The sequence below is a fragment of the Corvus cornix genome, chromosome 1A (assembly GCF_000738735.6).
Source record: "Corvus cornix cornix isolate S_Up_H32 chromosome 1A, ASM73873v5, whole genome shotgun sequence".
Lineage (NCBI taxonomy): Eukaryota > Metazoa > Chordata > Aves > Passeriformes > Corvidae > Corvus > Corvus cornix.
Window position 1 is genome coordinate 37,238,904 of NC_047057.1, and position 21,077 is coordinate 37,259,980.

A 21,077-nucleotide genomic window follows, 5' to 3' on the forward strand; every position below is an offset into this window, starting at 1 on the left:
ATTCTGATGCCAAAGTGGAATCAGTTGCCCTCCAGAGAGAACAAATAGATCTGGATTTCTTCTGCATGGAACTTTCCAAAACAAAACCCAAGACTATGAAAAAATTTTAAGAATATAAGAATTAATTCATTGTGCTGAAAAACCCTCAGTAAGAGAATGTTAGAAGTCTACTTCAATACATCAAATGATGTATCTAAACATTTTAGTTATAATGAGATCATAGATACAGAAATATTTTAAGTCTCATCTGCAGGTCAAGAATACAATCTACTTCATAAGGAATAAAGTTTCAGAAAGCTATCCTGAGAGTATATCAAAACTATTGCAAATAATCATACTACTACAGATCAATTAATTATTAACTGCTAGATAAACTGTATGTGACTAGGTGAGTGCTTTTCACCTACTGCAAATAAAGTAAGAAGTTAGCTTAAACTACCATAAAGTTTCTGTATCTCAGAAGCTGCAGAGATTTTGCCTGGACAGATAGGTACCAACACTGGTTCACTGCCACATCAGATGCTATTGCAACTGAATTCCTAAATGAATCCCAAAAAAATTCCATTAAATGAATAATATACCTCCAAAACTGAGTCACTGCAAAGACCAGTTTTCTAACAGCAATTCTACTAGGCTTTTAGCTCTTCCTTCACACTCTGTATTTTGCTGCCTCTGAGAACTGAAAAGGATGCCCAACTTATTTTCAAGAGGTGAAAGAAACCTTAAGGCTTCATTTAAATTTTCAATTTGTTGAAAGGATACCCTAAGTGTCACAGCTCCCAAAGGCCTACCAGTACAGAACCACTTTTCTGTACCCCAATGGCTGTTTCACCAAAGTAGGAACTGAGATTACCTCTCTAATGAGCACCATGAATACACTTCACAGGAGCTCAGTTAAGAGAGTTTTAACTACAATCCTAATTTCTGCTCTAAACTGGAACACCATAAAATAGAAAAATCAATGCAAGTTCCAAGATTAAAAATATGAAAGAAGACTTAACACAGACAAACAAGTCTCAGTTGAGCTGTGTTGGCTGTAGTACAGTTATGTTATGTGAGAGGTTTCTAAAAAAATGGTCTTTCTGCAGGCTGAGATGCAGATATTTCAAACAGGAACCTTATGTTTATTCTCATGTACAATTTAATTTTCTTATTTTAGCAGCAGTGTCTCTTCTTGATATTAAAACAGAGTTGATGACATAAGAAATGGCCTTCATTTGTATTTCTTTTGGTTAGTGCTGGAAAGTAGTTTACACAAGTTTAAGATACAGGGTATCTGTACAAGAATTTAAGAACAAAAGGTCAGAGTAACCTACTGCAATAGGAAAAACCCTAGAAATCCTAACTTAAAGTAGTAGCAGGTTCAAACAGGCAGCAATAGTATCTGGTTTACACATCATGGTTTATTAAAAAGCTTTAGAAAGTCTAATTTAGATTTCCATTGGTTCTGCCAAGTTTGGGGTTTTTTTCACTCTAATGCTAAAGTAAAATGAGCTGATCAACCCAACTTTGCTTTTTAGATGTCAGTGCTGTTCTACATAATCACAGTTCAGGATCTTTCATAGGGGTTTTTTTTGGCAGGGTTTGTTTTTTCTGTTTTTTTGTTTATGTTTTGTGAGGTTTTTTGGGGGATCCTAGGGAGGAAAGTTGGGATTTTTTTGGGAGGTTCTTCACTGTTGTTCTGTGGGAGATTTTTTAAATACAGGGGAAAAAAATATTACAAATAGACTTCTTACAGGCTTAACAAGAACTAGTGCTTTTAGCAACAAACATCTGAGCTTGTCTTCTGAAGCTACTGAGTAACTGCCAATCAACTTTGATTTGGAAATGCTGCAACAATCTCACATAGCTTTTAGTTTAACAGGATGAACAGCAGTATTTAAACAATATAGCCTGATCCACAGGAACTGTACAACAGTATTGCATTGCAGACTTGGCAAGTGACCTAACAATAAACCTCTTGTTTACCTACCCATTTCTATTTTACAAATTACAAGCTCCTCTATGACATTTCTTTGGGCAATGAGAAGCACCTGACCTGCCACAACAAACGGCTACGGAAGAACTACAAGCACCACCAAGTGACAACTTACCTGCAATTCACAGCCCTCAGAAATCAGGTCAGTATCACTGCCTAATGTCAGCCAGGCCACTGCTCACACTATTTGCAACAAACAAGCAACTTATATAAAAGTTACTTTTGACAGAGGTGAAAATAGAAGTCAAGCCTTTCACAGATCAAAGCCAGCCCTCAAAAACAGAAATTAAACATATCCCATTTCTGAAGAGCAGAATGCTTTTTGCTTCCAGTACTGCAAGGAAACACCAAGACTTTTCATAGCAAGAGCCACATATTATCAGGATACATTTAATGTTCTGCTTCAGGGACCAATATAGAAGATACTATTTTTTCTGCTTGAATCAACCAAGTACGTGTCATGATTGGGATAAAGGGTTCTGCTCCTTGACAGCCAGGGAGTGGCTGTAAGCACAGACAGGAAAACAAAGCCTTGATACTTCCTTGGAAGTTCTTTGAAATGCTTCGGAGAAGAAAACAGAGGAAAAAATGACATCCTTGGCAAAGCATTATTCTGTTCAAGGCTAAACAAATATTTAATGGATAAGGCACCTCCTCCTGCCCTTCCATCCAGTTTACTCAAGTACTGGGAATTCTCTTTCCCATAAAATGTTTTAAAGGGGCCATCAGATAGCTTGAGCACCTGATTTAAAGTGAATACAATCCTCTCAGCCGCACAATCCCATAGGACTGTGTGATAGGAAGTTTTGAATCCTGCCTCCTCACCCTCCTCTATCCAGCCCCTCAATACTCAGCAAGTTAAAGGAGCTAGTTAAGTGGCAAGAGACATCAGGTAATTTAGGAATGCCGGGTCAGACAGAAGACTGACACAAATGCTGGGAATGAAGGATGCAATACTTGTGAGCTCAAACGATAAATAAGGGAAAGAATGATTCCAAGAGGGAATGTGTTTCTTTTTTAAAAGGAAAAAACCTTCATCGTTCCCTTTCACAGCATGACAATATCGTCCCCCAAACTGACAAGAATTATCACTTAACAGCATTTTATAACTTACTTTCATATTGAAAATCACACACAATACCAAGATAAACACAAGCTTAACTACCAAGATAATACTAGCACAAAGCAATTCAATACCCTGTATCTCAGCCAAAGCAGTTAACTACACCTCTGTGTATAATGTTACACATTTTATTCCCTTGAAGGCAGCTTACACATGTATTTCCAAGTCTAACATGTAGGAAAAGAATGAAACACCAATTTCCATGCTTTACAAAATAAATGGAGCCAGGCAGCAACAGCTCAGAAGCTGTAACTGAACAAAAATGTACATCCCAACCTACCCATAGAGTGAGAGCACGTTCCTGGGGCACATTCCGTCTCTGACACTCACTTCACACACTGCTGTGAGGTGTCAGAAGGAAGAAAACTGCAGGTACTCATTTAGACTTCCTGCAGGAGCAGCTCTAAGAGTAACCAGCAGTCCATGCTTCCAACCATGTGCAGTGCTGACAGGGGCAACTGGAGGAACCTTGTGTCCTGCCCTTTCAATCCACTATTAACTGAGTATCCAAAACCAGCTGTCACAGATACAAACCAGTCAACTTCACCAAGTACAGTGCAGTTACAACTAGAGTCTTTAACTTTTAAAAGCTATGATTTGCCCAAGAAATCTTATCATGAACATGTAGAAGAGTAAAAATTTATTGCTTTGGGATATTTTTTCCAAAATTGTAAAGAAAAAGCACATGTAATACTGATTTTTAATGACAACAACAAGCATGCAGAGCCTCTAACCTCAAAAACAGCTTGGCATACATAATCTTTCCTATCTGAAAAGATTTTGTTCCTTCGTTTTGTAGCCCTCAACAGAATTCAGAGCAGGATGAGCTGTCCTCTTCCTGATGATCACAACCTGAGAAAAAATACCATAAGCCAGTAATTCTTAATACAGTGGCAAATTTTACACTCCCATGACAGCTTCTAGAAAGTCTGTGACATTCACAACTTTGGCTTTTTCATATCCAAATTGTATGCAACAGACACAGAATATGAAATTAGGGCTTGTAACTCCAGGAGTGCTATTAACTTAATAAAATCCAGATTAAAAGTGAATAGCCAGCTAGATATTTCAAAGCCATTTATAAGCACCAAACTGCAAAGTAACTGAGACACCCATCAAAAGCACCTAACCAAGATAAGCACACAAGCATTCCAGTTACAGGATGAAGTAATAAGCAATTCCCCCCCCCCCCCCCCAAAAAAAGCACTATGCCAACATTCCACATGCAATGAGAATTGACTGCTCCCAAATCTTGATAAGTATAATTAACCTTCATAACCCTTTCTTTGGCCTTGAAGAGTAAACCTGAATTCATCTTGAAAACCAATTAAAATGCTAAGCAGTCTGCCTACTTTGGGACTGGAGAATAGCATTCAATCAAAAAAAAAAGCATAGTACAATTGTCTCCTCAGACACCTTCAAGGATCTGTTAGCTGTTTCAGTAAAAACTGTAATTCATAAATAAACCACATTTTAACAAGGACTGAAAAATTCTTCAATTCTTCATGAAGATCCTGAAACATTTAAGATTTATGAAGGCAAAATCAAAGGTTTAACAGAAAAAAAATAGCCATAGAAACAAAAGATAAAGATGATCTAGGTGGGCTATGAAGTTTGATTTTGCCTTTTCATGCTATCTTTAACAACAGATATTAATTGTACAGTGCCATTTCCATTCAAAGAGCTTAACTTTGTTCTCCCCAGTAAGGTACATTCATTCATTCTGCCTTTTAGATTGACTACTGACAAGGAAATCTACTTATAATTTATGTCACCCAACCTGCTTTTTTTCATGTCTGCCATTTTTAAATTAGCACAACAACTAGACAGGCAGAAGGAGCTGGAATTCTCATTTTTCTTTCTAACTTCTTCTTTCCTACATCACAGATATTTCCTCTTACACAAAAAATTCCACATGCCTACTTGCCATGAAATTTAGATGCATGTGACTCTGTGACTATCACATTTCTTTTTGTAACTTTATTTGTTCAACAGAAGGAAAGGTAGGTAAAGTGATTTCTGATTTTCTAGTGAACTGGAGCTGATTTTATAGTAACTATCCAGTTTTAACATCAGAATTTTGTTTCCAGTGATAGATTCCAGTGTTATATTTTAGTATAACTTCTGGAGTTCACTACTGGAGTTCAGAGTGGCATTAATTACTTTTTCTTCCCCATTATAAATTTATTTTTAAATATACACAGTATAGCTGCTTAACAGGCATCTGTTTGAATATTTAAACAAGCCTAAATTAGCTCTTCATTTTGAAAACAGGTCCTTTATGCGGTGGCTGAAAGTCAGAATCATCTTCATGTCAAGATAAGGCATATTTCAAGCCTTATAACTTCCAAGGAGTTCTCTTGCTGCTGTCCAGTTATCCTTGACAGTGCTGTAGATGGCAGTATTTCACAGAGCTCACCTCCCTGCCCTAACCTGGGGCTAAGGACTGCAGAACAGGGAATGCACTGTGAGGGTGCTTCAAGAATCTTCAGTTCAAGCATTTCCACAACATACCATACACAGTAAGAAAGTATGCAAAATGCTTTAATTTGAAAAGCAACCCTCTCAGATGATTAAAGAAATGTACCATAATGCCAGTCAAACAAAAATGTTAAGTTACCGCAGGTGAGATCATCCTTAAAACAGAGATCCACAATAAACTGTTCCCATGCATAGGACCTGAGACACTCAGACATTTCATTTCAGATTACCAAAATAAAACCAAGTTCTCCGTAGTAACCTCATATTCCTGACTAGAAGGTGCAGTTCTAGTGCAGGTGGGTACATCTGGATCACCTGGGCTTTCACTTTACTTGAAATTGGGGCACTTTCAGAAAATAATAGCCTGCACAGGACATCTCAGTTTCACACTAAAATACAGTTCTAGTCTGTCAGCAACACACTTTCCACATGGAACCCCCCCCAAGAGCAGTCACTTTTGTCTGGAGGCTGATTGTTCACATCACGATGTGCACGGCAAAAGCTTCACAGGAATGAGCTACCACTCACTCCTGGAAAACATAAGTAACATGGATCCAAGTATATATATATATAGCCTTGACTTCCAATTCCCTTTCTTCCTAAAATTTTAGCAGGAGTTGACAAAAGCAAAGTATGCTGTATGCCACTGCTACAACCCTCAGGTGTTCTGCTGCACATGCCAGAAGCAGATTGAGGAGCAAACTGTGCAAATCCCATGCCACCATCATGGTGGGTTCACATTATTTCGCAATGGGTAGAAAAATTACTCAATCACTAGCAAGTCAGTAGCTTTAGGAACCACCACAACAGCAATTTCAATGCTTCCCCAGAAAATTCATCTCCTAGCTGTCAGCCTCATTATGCATCTCAAGCAAAGTACGTAACACTAGCTCCCAGCATACCGAGCATGCAAGCTTGTCTTTGTAATGCTCACGAATCAGAATTCACAGGAGCCTAGCATCTCCATTCCTTAGGATGAAGGACAGCCTGCTGAAGATCAAAATTACTATCTTTGCTACTCAGCAAAACATTTGCTGGGAACTAGAAGATGCATGAGACACCAGAAATAGTGATGAAGGAGGAGCAGAAGCCAAGACACAATGTCGGCCTCACTAACCTAGGAAATGAATTCCAAGGCTGTAATGGAGAGCAGACTGATACCACTGCATTCCACCAGACTATCATCAGTAGGGCTCTTAAAAGTGTTGGTCAGAGCAAATAAATTTACGCTGATAACAACCTCCCTGGACTCAGTTCTGGGAGGAGCAGAGTATTACTAATTTTGCTTTATAGCTTATGCTTGCAGTTATTTGTTTGAGGAGGGAGGAGATGTTGACATAGGCACCTGAACTGCAGCTTCTCCCACACTCTTACAATAGCATGATCTTGGCAAGGCAAGCAGCAAACTCTGCCATGCATGGGATTCAAGTAGAGACATTTAAAATTTCACAACTGCAAAATATTCATGCATCATGCAAGCCTCCATCCATGAACACGTGTATTTTTCTCCAGAGAAAGTGAAGCAAAGCACAAGAATATAGACAAACACTGCTAGGTTTCTGAATTGCTAAGACAGGCAGGACAGCAACAAAGAAGAAAAAAACAGATATGCTACTATATGCTTAAGTGAAAGGAGAGAGAGGTGCATGGGGCTAAAGATAAAAGTATTATGGACATAGAATAAAGCTGGGACAGAGAAAAGATGTTGAGAATCGTCAGACAATTATAACCAAAACAGTTAATGACACAGAGCCATCACCTGAAAGATGACTACAGCAGGACAAACATGGAGATAAAATGCATTTTTTTTAAATCACAGAATAAATTTCAAGCAAACATGACCCTGCAACAGGATGGTGACTAAGGCCACCAGAGCTCACGTGGGCTTTCATTCAGTACTGATGGCAACAGCAGCATTGTGTCACAAGAAGAGGACAGATGCTAAGTGGAGTTGGAAAACTGCACCTATTACACCTGTGAGTGGTAATAAAAAAGCCTCATCATTTCTTTTCTTCTCCCCCACCACTCAACTCTTGGGACCCTTGACACTGGAGAAGGGAGTGAGGATTCAGTGAGAGCTTTCAGACTGAGTGTAAAACCCTGGTAACATGCACACCTTCCTTCACTCAGGTCCTTTTCTAAGACTTCACATGAAACTTGTTTAGCAACTACTTTTTGCTCCTCCACAATTTCCTGTCTGGGCTGCCCTGCTGCAGAACACACTGTGCAGATTGCAGGTGGTCAGCTACAGCAAGTTACAAGTCATTAAAACACCATCTGCTCCCTGACAAAAACAACAACAACAATCAAAAAAAAAAAAAAAAAAAAAAAAAAAAACAAAAAAAAAACCAAAAAACAAACAAAAAAAAAAAACAAACCAACACATCCCTTTCTTCCTTCCCTCCATCCGAAAGTCTACAGACAGAGGTGCAAATTCAAACACCATCTCTATGAAGGCAGTAAACTATATTCAGAAAATTATTCTATAAGCCAAGACCTTGCTTCCACAACATTTCCCCCAACACCTTAAAGCCAAATGAATCACAACAGATGCGACTCATTTGGACAACCCAAGCTTCCTAAACCTGCATTTGTAAGATAGAAATATCTGCTAAACAAGCAGTTTATGTCTTAATCACTTACAAGAAACTAACAGTCAAAAAACCCCCAACCAAACCACACCACACCACAAAAAAACCACCAAGTTGTTTAAATGAAATTGTTAGCTAACACTGGAAACTAATACATTTTTTTAAACCCACAGAAATATCTAGAAAATGCCTACAATGAATCACAGTCCAAATTTACTTGTGATACCTCAGACATGTTTCAGCCATCACTTTTAAACACTGTACATTGAGATCAACACCAGGATGCTCTCACTCTAATTTCCCTTTCCTGTTCCTGGGCTGCCAGCACAAATGCTTTTTTACATATTAAATTCACAAAAGGTCAACTGCCAGATAATATTCCATATAGAGAATTTTTAAAAAGTTATAACTCATTGTCTTTAGTTCTTAAGAACAATACACAATGAAGTTACCCTTAACACTGTTCTCTTAAAATGCAACAAGCCTTAGCTTCCTGAAGTTTAAAATTAAACCCAAAGCCCAAAAGAACCAGCAGTTTGAAAAGCCTGAGCCTCCTGTTGCTACACAGCAATACCAAGAGACCACTGTGTTACAGAAAAATTACCGGTCTCTTCTTCCAAAAGCAGACTAAGCCATCTAATTTTTCTGCTGGATCTTCATCAGCCTGATCCATAAGATGCTGTTGCAAGTTCTGATGAAGAAGACAGGAAGATATGATTTTTAACTGTTCACAGCATGAGAAGTGCCATGCTGGTAAGCATTTCAGATGCATGATGAATTCTTGTACCTGTAATAAGAGGAAGGAGTCCACAAATTATTATCCAGAATAATTCAGGAACAGAGTTCAGAAATAAATCCATGTAAGGGAAAAAAGAACAAATATGCAGGAAGATAGGCAAAGCTACATCTACAATATATTTGTCTGAGATTCCTATTGGCAAATATTCAATCTACATAAGATGTAAAGATAAATAATTTCTTCTCTTTTTGAATGAAAGACTACTCATGATACTGTGAAGCATTCACAGAATACAGCAACTAAAACAGTACAGTTCAATGTTGACTTTTGCCTTATTCTGTTCATGCCTCAATTCTATCTATGCTGCTAATATGGCAGTTAATAAGATGGAGATTACTTCAGTATATTTACAGTAAGAGATAACACAAGTCCTGTTTATAAGTAGGTTCTATTTACAAAGAATCTCTCAATCACGGAGGAAAGTGACTTAAGATAAACAAAAAAATCCAGTTTTCTTCATGTCACGAAGAAAGATGAAATATAATTTGATAACTGATAAAATAAATAGTAAAAACAAGTGTATTAGAGTTCTTTTCTGGTCAATTAGTAACAAAAAATAAATATTTATACTCAACAAATGGTACAACATGCAGCCATCGATTTCTTAAGCTTGAAAAATAACCACCACCTACCAGATCTTTAACCTTCTTTCTGACACAGATCAAACTCTGTTTAGGAAGAAGGCAGAGATCAACATTAAGATATACAAGGAAACTTTTTAAGTCTTCAGTAGACAGATATTGTTTATAAGCCAAAAACAGGGGGAAAAGTACAAAAGCTTGTTTTAATTCAACAAGAATGTGTCTCTGAACACCAAAGTATCACAACTTGTAACATGTGATCTAACAGTGACCAGAGCAGAGGTCTTCTACAAATTTAAAAAGAAAGCAAAGCAAAACCACCAAAAAGCAAGCCCTCTCAGACCACAAGCCTCATTTCCTTACACAAGTTCTTAGTTTACATAAGAAGAAAGTATGTTTCCCTGCTCCAAGCTGACAACCAAACAGAGCTGATGACACTGAAAAAAACTGATTATTGAGATTCAAAGAAAAACATTCCTGTTAGCGCATGGAGACAAATATTGAGCGGTGTTCTTTGAAGCACTGACAGTAAGTGGGTATAGTTAATATTTAAATAAAGTAGCAGACATGGTACAGATCCATCTGTACACTCTCCCAGGTTTTTTTTTTTGCCAGTTTTTCTTTCACTTTATAGGGCAGCTCCCTGTTCTGCGTTCTACCTTGATTGGCATGTATAAACTTTCTGCTTGGTGCTGCTTTGCCTTAGTAGACTTTTTTTTTTAATCAAAGGAGAACTTTTTTCATCAAGGAAGAACATTCATTCTTGTTGATGATTTCAGAATTGTGTCTTAAAAATTCTGCTTACCCTCAGTAATTTTGCATGCTCTCTAAATAGATGGAATTGTAATTTCTGTAGAAGAAATGCTTTCTGCTTGCCAGTATCCCAGGCCTCAAGTCCATGCTTTCCTCTGATGACTTTCCATCCCACATCTTTTAGTGTAGCTGTTTGCATTAAGGCTTATCCTGACCCTTTTCAAGGCTTGCAATCTAGAATCAAAGTAGTGTTTTTAAAAACAGCAAGCAGTAAATCTTTATAGGTAGGTTAGTGTGGGGTCCTCAATTCTGCGTACAAAACAAGATCCAAATGTTAGCTTATTGGCTTCTCTGCACAATCAAAGAGTACATTTCAATTACTGATGAGAAATTACAAAATTTTTATTTCAGCAGAGGAAATATGTGCTGTAACATAAATCTTCCAGCCTCCAACAGATCATAACAGACAGCCCAGTAAGACCCTTAGCGTTAGAACTGTAACTTTTTATGTATTGTGCAGATTCGATTTAGAATTTTTTTTTTAAAGACATTAATTGAAGCAAAGAGATACCTTCAAAGTCTGCAATTTGCATCATACAGATAAGCCAAGTTGCTTTACTTACCCATACCAAGAACTTCTTTTTTTCTAAAGGAGGCTGCAAATAAGATGAAGGACTGCAGGTCACAGCTACCCCGACTGTTGTGTTAGGCTGAAGACGTAGCTGGGAGCCCTGCACTGAGATTTGCCAGCTAGCAGTTCACAGGAGGTTATCTCTTTCTAATGTATTGCTAGGACACTCTTTCCTATGCAAATATATACATGTACACATGCAAATTATGTTCTACAGGTTCAGCAAGTCCTTGCAGTAAAGCAGATACCACACGCCCATGTATCACATCCAGACAGCACACACCACTGCCTGAGTAACACGGGCAAGCACATCACTTCAGGAAGAGAAAAAAATGAACCCTCCTCCAGGCTAGTAGTCCTTCACAGTGTCTGACCCAACTGGACAGAATATAAGGGTCATTCAGGTCTTGTATTGGGAACAAGGTCTACAAGAAGAAATTTCCGTATCAATATTAATTGATCATATCCTCTTCTAAAACTATACTCCCCTGAAAAAGCTAAGTCACAGTTAGTCAGATGGTGCCTAGAGCTACAAGAAATCAGACAGAAAATTCCCTTCAGCACTTTAATGGTGATTTTTGTAGGAGACCAAGGCAGAAGACAGATGGTAAGTATCCAGTGAAATTGGAACAGGTAATGTAGTTGGAACAGCAGACAAAGCAGACAGGTCATATCTCACAAGAAAAAGCAGTAATCCCAGATGTCTTTTCCTCAATAAAGCTAGCAAGAAGGAGGCCCTCACCTTCCTAATTACACAGAAAAAATGGACTGAAGAGAAGCAAAAAGGCCATCTCAACATTGGCAGAGAAGATGTCATTAGGTTAGGAAAGTGATGCAAGTGGTCTTCACTCACAAAAGATACCCCTCCATTAGTAATGTGCACATTACATCCACTTCAATTATGTTAGATGTCAGCTACAAAAAGCATGGCCAGATGTTCAGTGACACTAAATTAACCCTATCTGCTACTTTAGGTAAGAATTTAACAGTATTCCTCAATCCTCCTCCTTTCCCTGTCCTTCACATTACCATAACTTTTGTGACATTGTCTGAATTGGAAAAGTGTATTATCAGGGACAAAAATCAGAAGGCAATATAACAGAAGCACAAAGCATTGTAAGGTCCCCCATAAGAAATGGAAAGAGCAGAGGAGCAGATTTCTTATTCAGAGAATCATTCATGATCAGCCATCAGGAGAGCTGGAAAATATGCAAGCCTAAAAACTAATATTGATACAGAAATTTCTTCTTGTAGACCTTGACCTTTGGCTCCCCAATACAAGACCAAAATGACTTCTCCTGTTGCAGAGACCTCTCTCTTCACCTCCCAAAGAGGAAAGAGAGCTTTAAGAATAATGAGCATTAAGAGAAGAGCGCATGCCTGCATTATCTTCTGCTGCAGCATAATCAGTTACTCAACTGTACAGTCATACTAGCAATATTTAACGTTTTCCAAAATTATATTGTCTGGCACACTATACCCACAATAAATGTATGGTGGCTGTATAGTACATGTAACAAACCCACTGAGATGAGTCAAAGCCAAATTTTCTTTCCATTTGTCCCAGGTTTACAGTGCAGACTATTAACCAAGTTTAGCTGGTATATAATATCTCCACGTGGCAATATTGTCCAGAAGGAGAACAAGCTATTAGAAACAATGAATTTACACCAAGCTGATGCCTATTTATGGCCCAAGTCTACAGAACTTCTTTGCAGTTTTCCCTCTCAATCACGCTAGCTGTTATTTGACATCTTCAACAAATAATACTTAAGCTTTTATTTTATTTAACTCTGCATCTAGACAAACTATGTTTCCTGCAGACGTGGATTAAACATATTCATAATTACTCAAACACTCAAAAAAAAAACCTCAAAAAAAAAAAAAAAGGAGCAACAGCTGTGCCACTTCCAAGTCTTGTCACTTTCATCTTGTTAATGTTTCAACTCAGAACAACTCCTCTGTTTCTAGAACTGGTATACTAGAAAAAGTTAACACTTCCCTTAGGTACCAATCTGATGTCTTTGGATACCTTATTCCATATTTCTGCATGGACTATGCATTAATAGAATCATCATGTTTCAAGTACTTAAAATACATATCCTTTTTTTAAAGTTACCCAGTCTTCTTTGTAAAAAAATCCAGTAATCTTGAGTGTCCAATAGTCCCTCAAAAAGTGCAGTAGAGCAGCTTCCAAGACTTGTGGAAAAAAGATAACACTAACATTACTCAGAGTATTCAACTTCTACCAAAAAAATTGAATTATACATCCACCTACTGGGGGAAAAGAGCACTTGGTTGACTTCACAGGTACTCTTCACCTGGAAATGACCACAGCCTGAAACAAAGCAGTTCCGGGGGTTCACACCACCTCCACCCAGCACCACTCCTACAATTTACATTTAGTTTAGCTCCCAGTTGTAACTCTATGGAGGCAGCGTTCAGTAAAGCACACAAATGCAGTTTCACGTTCAGCAGCCATGGTGTGGATGGCAAGGAGTCGGCACGACTGACATGTTCCTACACAGGAAGCACAAGGATTATCTGTGCCCATCTGTAAAGCAGGAGATGCACCCACGGTAAACTGCCTAAGAACAAATAAATTACTCCATCAAGCAGGTAAGCTGCCTCATTTCCATACTGCACATGTGAGGGTGGGGATGAGGGAGAATAAAAAGTTGTTCACTCTTAGAAGTCAGGCCCAAGTAATACAGACTGCATTATATGCATTGCCATAACACATCTGTTTAGACCAAAACATTTTCCTTGCATTATGTAATCAATTGCACTGCTCTAAATGGATATCTAAACTGGCTCAGTTCCGTTCAGAGACACAAATAAACTTGTTCTTGTGATTGCTTTCCACTGGAAAAAGTACTGAAAGAAATATCACAAGAACTCTGATTACATCAAAAGCCTTGTAAGAGAGCTCTTATTAGACAAAGGTAAAGTCATGCAAGGAAGGAGACCTTCTACAGCCATGTTAAATATTTGATTTTGTATTTGCGATGTATTTAGAGTTTCAGACAAACTCTAGTATGTTTCAGTCCCTCTCCCAGACTAGTTCTCCAGTGAGGAACAATAGGAAACCTGCTCTCCTGGTACAGTATGGTGCTGCTGTATGTGAGTCCCACAGCTGACAAACAACAAACTGCAGTTTATGCAGACTCACTGCTTTAATGCCTAAACAATATCCTAGCTATCCCTTCTGTGCTAAAGAACAGTATTCGACTATGGCAGCATAAAGGTTCACAAGTTGCACCAAAACCTCCACTGCAAATAAACTGCCTCCTCTTCTCCTGGCAGCACCAGCATGCCACCACACAAAGAACAAAACTCCTACCCTGCTCCTCTCCACCACCCGTCCCCACACACATTGCAGGTCTCTCGGGCAGCCACCTCTGAGACAAGACTGGAAGGAACAGCTTGCACAGGGGGTGGCAAACTTGGGATTTATTCTGAAAGCTTCATGTGGCCGTGAACAGTATTCTTCCCTAACTCCAGTCATACACTCTACAGTATTTTCATCCCCTGCAGAGACAAACCATGCCATGGCCTGGTTCAAAGAAAAAACAGTGACCCATAAGCAGCTATTTACACTAGAATCAAACATGCAAGAAAGAAAGAAAAAATATGCTATTGAGTACTGAAAAGAGCTTATATGCGTCACCACGTATCCTCATACCAAGTCATCTTTTCTACTACACTGCAACCAGACCAGGGAAACTACTGTTTCAAGTTTCTCAATTCAGTGCCATTTAAGGAGTATCTAATCACAGATTTACTGCATTACCACACTTCTTTTTAAAACCTGCAAAGATTGCAAGACCACAAAATATGAATATATTAACTAAAAAATTAGGTCAATGCAATATTGAAGCAAATGTCACCCATATTTTACCTAAAAAAAAGTATCCACTTTGCCCATAAAGGATGCCATAATTATAAAAAAATTTCCACATGAAATTTCAAGCAAATGAACTTGCTGCGTACCTGGCCAAATGTTTCACGAATCTTTGTATGTCAAACTTCACGTTTAGAATAAAGCCAGGAATCTTTTATAATTCATGAACTTGACACCAACTAAATCCATAATTTGCTTTCACAAATCTTGTATCAAGAATATGACTCTCTTTTCAAGTATCACTGTCCAGTTATAAGCAATAAATTGTTTGCCTTAACTCTCCAAATCATCTCTAAGAAATACAACATCTAAAGAACATTTTTGAGGAAAAATATGCCAATCACTGAGACGTGGCCCTCTTAGGTAGTTAGAAAAAGACCTGCTGTACATGAGACAAAGCCAGGTTTGGAATGACGCTTCTGCTGGTTGAAGAGTCACATGAACCATCCATGGGTGTTATTCATTACTTTGGGGTGGAATGTATCCTTTAATTTATTAAACCTTGGGAATTCTTAGGAATAGATAAATAATGCCCAAGCCACAGTCAAGTACCCAACTCTGTTTACTAGACCACCTGCTTACTATCAGCTTTAAACATGTGAATTCTAAAAACACCCACTTATCTTCTGATGTGTTATTCCTTAAATAGCTAAAACTGTCAACCAAAAAAATGTCTCCCTACAACAAGCATGCTTCCCTAAGTTGAGCAAGAATACTCAATTAAATAAAATTTTTTTCACATGTTTAAATGACCAGTATTAAACCCGCACTTCCAAGTCCAAGCCTATTCAAAAGAAACTCACTGGTCTTTTGAAATTACCTTCAAAATACCATGGCTTCTGTTTGCAGGCAAGAAAAAGATGACTCTGGAAGGAAACATGCTGGTTTCCCTTATCTCAACTGAATAGTCAGATTAACAGCTTCTGCAGTACTGCAACACCAACACTGGGTGACAGGATTAATGCACTGGAAAATGTCTGAACATAAAGATAGCATATGAGCTAGCTCAAGCTTAGATGCAATGAGAACACTTTCAAACAGATGAATGAATGGTTAAATGGAAAAAAGGAAGATGAGATACACACACTCCCATACTGTGTCAAAGTCAGTGTGACCTTAAGAACTTCCAGAGAGACAGATGTAGCATTTTTAGAGGATAAATGATCAGTGCTGTACCCTGTGCTGAGGGAACAAGCTCAGATAAAACCTTACATCCACAATTAAGAATGTGAAGAAAACGAGGTTTATTTATTCCTCTCCTAGCACCAGAAGTCCAAGCTATTTCCTCAAAATGAAAATCTTACTTCCCAAATGCCTCTTACCATCTGTCAAGCAGTCTTAGCTGTTCTCAAGAGGCTTCTTATGCTACTCTACATGTTACATCTGCAACAGATTTCCTTCTTGTAGAGTACAGATGGAAATAAACACTGTTTTATAACAAATATAGCAAAATACTGCTCCAGATTTCAATTGTGTACAATCCAGGACCAGTTACTCTGAATAAAACGCTTTTAACATATCTGCTGGTAATCAGTGGCCTATTATGAACACCATTTCCCGAACTTCACATGCTGCATTTACAGGATTCAACACTCTACAGAAGCCTTCCTTTTAAAAGTCAGTATTAGTCTTCAGAACATCAAGCTCCACCAAGCTCTCTACCACGATATGAAATTACCAAAATGAGACAAATCACCAGAAAAGCATGCAATTTGCTGTTCCCACAAGCTGGACAAGCATATGTTTTAAGATAAAGCTACACAGAGCTGCTTCTACTGCATCTAAACTGATGGAGTTTCTTAGGCAGGGAAACTACCTCCTTGATCAGATGCTAATTCATAAAAAAATCTCAAAACAATGCAGATTCTTCAAGTCCAGGGTCCAAATTAGTCCACAAGGCAGCAACGCTATATCTCCTCTAGTAATTATCAATGCCATGAAGTATTAATTTTTCAAAGTCAGTAACTTATTTTTTCTAATTTCTGGTTACTAGACCTTCTAATAACTAGAAAACTTGTGCAAGTCACACTTGTCTCAATATTTGTTCACACACTCTCAACAGAGGCAAGAGCCTTACAAAGCCCTTCACATAGCTCCAGCTTCAAACCCACAGTACGACCCTGCATTAGTGGGAAAGCTGCAGGCAGCAGAGGGAAGGAAGGGAACTATTGACCAGCTGAAGCTAAACACAGAGGTTATCAACTTTATCCAAAAGAGAAGAGAACAGCAAAAGAAATCGCTCAAGCAAAACTCAGAGACAGTCCTCTAAACTGAATCAAAGGCTTTGGGAAAAACATTTTTTGTTGCTGTGGGATTTTTTTGTTGGTTGGTTTTTTTTCAACAAAACAAATGACCAAAACTGTGCCCATAATTTCTTCTGTCTTAAACAGATATATATTTCTGAACTGTATTAGCATCAACCACCTGTTCTAACAGAAGCTAATTGCAACTTCTGTCTAACAAAACAGAAAAGATTAACTAATTCAACATCATTATGACCACATCAGAACACTGGGGGGGAGGGGGGGGGGGGGGGAAGCCAAACAGTAAAGGCAGCTCACTCAGGAAATCATCTAAAGAATCGTGTGACACTTAGAAGCAGTATTTTTAACTTCCTCACCAATTCAACAAAACAGCCTAGGCAAAGAACTACGCTGCTTCACTCTTCCTGTAGAAACAGTGACTACACAAATATCTCCCTCAAAAAGGTTTCTGCTACTGCTTCTCTGCTTCCCAACTGTACATCTGCCATAGAAGCAAGATCTTCATTAACAGAATACTCTGTCATGAACCACAATTTACCTGACCAAGATGTTCACATTACAGTTTGGAGAATAGGATCACCAACTTCTGTGTTTGTACTACTTTAATTACATTATACATACTGGAGAAAACCCATACTTGTAGAGAGTAGGACTATGCTATTTTCTACAGTTATCACTATTTCTTCACTGAAGGTCTTTTTCTGTTTTCCTTCACAATTCTCCATTTTGTTGAAAAATAAAAATTGTTATTCTGTGTTTAATCATAAATTTGAGTAATGTAGAGCTTTATGCATGTTCATTAAAAAGAAACAAACAGAACTAAAACAAACTGCATTGCTTGGCCCATTGGGAAGTTTTAAGTATACAACATTATGTAATTTCTCCAACAAATTTATTTTCTGTTCTGAAACAGAAGACCAAGACAATAAGAGATACGTTATCTGACAGACAGCCTAAAGCAAGAGGAATTACACGGCACAGGAAGGGAGAAGGGAGAAAAGAAAACTTAGAAAACTCTCCTGCATACTTCAGGAACTAGAATTTGTGGGAAATGCAGTGGGAAAGCAGGTGGTAAAACAGTAATCAGTGAAGAGATGAAAGCCTAATAACTGACTCGACACAGTTCATTAAAACTTGGCTGAGTGTTCTATGCAAAGATTTACTGGACAGAGAGGAGCCTGGAACACAACTTCACAGAATACAAAGTATGCATAGTTTCTTTACTAGGTAGTTGCACGACCATTTATTTGAAAGTGTAACAGCAGACCAGACAAAAGAAAAAGATTAAGTGCTGCATTGCCTCAGACCCTTCTCAATCACTTCAACAGAATGTAAGGAAAGGCAACCTAAAAATAATCAATCTTCAGTAAACTTCCCTTCCCCCAAAATTATTTTCCTTTCATTTCTGCATTTTATTTCGCTTTGGAGCAAAACCTGAGATAATAGAGCAAGCACTATTAAAAGAACAGGAGTACAGAAGTCTGACTTTCTGTCCCCATTCAGTTCTCTGTAAAAAGTGTACGAGTCCAGCATTGTTTCCTGCAGCATCAGAAAATTCCTCCTTGTGTGGTAAAAGTTAACAAACATCAACAAGCATTTATAGAACAGAGTTTGTACACGTGCAGCAGAAATATGAGCTGAATGGCCCTTTACTAAAAAGTCATTTTTTAACTAATTTGACAAAGCAGCATGTCTAAAAGGAGCTCTTTCCCTGACCCATGAATAAAGTAGAAACAAATTTATTTATTGCCAGGTCTAAGCTACATCAGCCTTGACGAATTTGGTTTATTTACAACATGATTTTTAGGGTCTTTTCTAAGCTAAATGATTCTGTGATCTTCACAACTCTACAACAAAAAAAATAAAAATAACGAGGAGCCAAAGGGTCCCCAAGTGACCACAATCACACATCTCCTTTTTCCCCAAATAGTTTCAATTCTGACGCAGACACATCAAACAAGCATCTGGAAAGGACAGCTCTATAGCCAGGTTTTGGAAAGTTGTATAATCACAAAACAAATTACTTCAAAGGTTAGGAGTTTTGATTAAAAACTACATGGCTAACACAACAACTGACCTCAGAAATTTGCAGGGAATTCTAAAACAAAACAGCACACAGAAAATTTCAGCAGTCCCTTCTACAGCTACTTGATAGCCAAGAATGCAATTATGTTCTTCTCATATTTTCTGCATCATTTAAAACCAGAACTGTATCAACTCTAAATTCTCCCTCGCCAGACAAGAGCTGACAAAGACAAGTGGGAAGCGCCGCTCCTTACACAGTTCTGTTACTGCCCATCATGTTCACTGCGGACTAACAAGTCAGTACCAGCTCCTGTGTTTTCAAAACTTCAAAACTGAGGTTGATAATTAACAAGCATTAGCAGGGCCCCGATTGTATTAACACTTAACAGATCAAAGAGATCTATATTTCCTATGATTAAGTCGGAATGATTACTGTTATGGAAGTTGCCAGATGAAAATCAGCTGTTTTTAAAAGGATTCCTGACCTCAGTCCCAAGAACTCCGTTTTGTTTGGACAGTGGCAGCACGAAACACGTTAGAAACATCTTCAGTGACACAGTGAATTGATGGCTTTCCTCCTTTCAGGAGAAGAATTCTACAGCGCACTGCTACAACACACAATTTGTGAAGACTATTATTTCAAGCAACCGTGTGAACCTCATCTGAACGATCACCGGGTTCGTTGAGCAAAGCCCCCGTAGAGCCCAGGCTCTTTAGGAAGCGAGCCGCTTCCAAGGCCTGCTAATAGAGATACAGAAGCGCAGCTGGCAGCGCCACGGGACCGGGGACAGTAACTACGTTTCGCTCCCCAGGGCACGGCTACAGCACAAGATTATTTTCCCAGTGTGAGGGGAAGGAGGTTACCGCAGTCACAGCAGCTACATTTTAACTGCATGTAACGCGACCGGTTTCCAACGGCGGACGCGGGCGGGCCCGGGCTGTCCGCACGGCGAGTGGCACCAGCCGGCCCGCGGCTCCGGCGCCCCCGGCCGCGGTGCCCGGCTCCGCGGGGCCGTGCTGCCGGCCCGACACCGCACCAAGCCGCCGCAGCCAGCTCAGCCTCGCCCGCGGGACCCAGCCCGGCCGGTGCCGAACCCTCCCGGCGCCCAGCAACACCCACCCCCGGGAAGCGCCGGGCCCGGCGTTACCGGAGACGCCGGGCGGTTCCCAGAAAGCCCCTCCCGCCCGGCAGCCGGCGGGGAGGCAGTACACTCGGCAGCGCGGCACCGGCGTGTCACACGCCCCCCGCTCCCGTCTGCAGCCGCGGTGGCTGCGGCGCTGCCCCGGAGCCGGCACTACCCTCACCTCTGCCCGCAGCGGGTGCGGCGGGAGGCGCGGAGAGGCGCTCGGCCGGTGCGGGTGGGCGGCGGCCGGGACCCCTGCCCTGCCCTCCGCTCCCCTGCAGGCGCGGGCTCCGCCGCCCCGCGCGGCACCGACCGCTCCCGCTGCTGCTCCCGCTCCCGCCGCGGCCGCGCCCGGTCGCCGCCTGATCCGCTCATCCGCCGCGGCGGGAGGCGCGCGCGCAGGCGCGGGCGGCGGCGGCGGCCCCGCCCCACGGGAGCGGCGCGCGGGGGGCGCGGGAGGCGCCGCAGCGCCGGGAGCGGTGCCCGCGAGCCGCCGGGAGCGGCGCTGCTCCTGCCGGTGGGAGCCGCGGGCTGCGCGGAATGCAGGGGTAGCGCGGCAGCGCAGTATCGGTCACCCCGCGTGGTGTTACGGGATAACTTAGGCAGCCGAAAAGTAGTGGCAGTGGAAATTAAGTGCGGTCTGAAGCATGCCTGAAAAACTGAGAAACGTGGTGTCAGATGAACATCGCAACAGGAAGCGTGCATTGCTTTTTTTCTTTTTTTTTTTTTTTTTTTGGTCACCTCAAAATGTGAGTTCTCAGAATCACAGAATCTATTAGGTTGGAAAATACCTCTGAGATCATCGAATCCAACCTATGACCCA

General features: G+C 40.1%; 1 protein-coding gene across 3 annotated transcripts in view; it reads right to left on the reverse strand.

The window, feature by feature from the left end:
• OSBPL8 (oxysterol binding protein like 8) overlaps nucleotides 1–20,554 on the reverse strand; it is an 84,966-nt gene extending 64,412 nt beyond the window's left edge. For 2 of the 3 annotated variants that reach the window (XM_039570281.1, XM_039570280.1), the window contains exon 1: nucleotides 20,436–20,554. The gene's annotated coding sequence lies outside the window, so the exon portion shown is untranslated. Of the gene's footprint in view, nucleotides 1–8,777; nucleotides 8,799–20,435 lie in introns of those variants that run through there. The other variant, XM_019279844.3, reaches the window with a different exon arrangement.
• Between the last annotated feature and the right edge of the window lie 523 nt (nucleotides 20,555–21,077).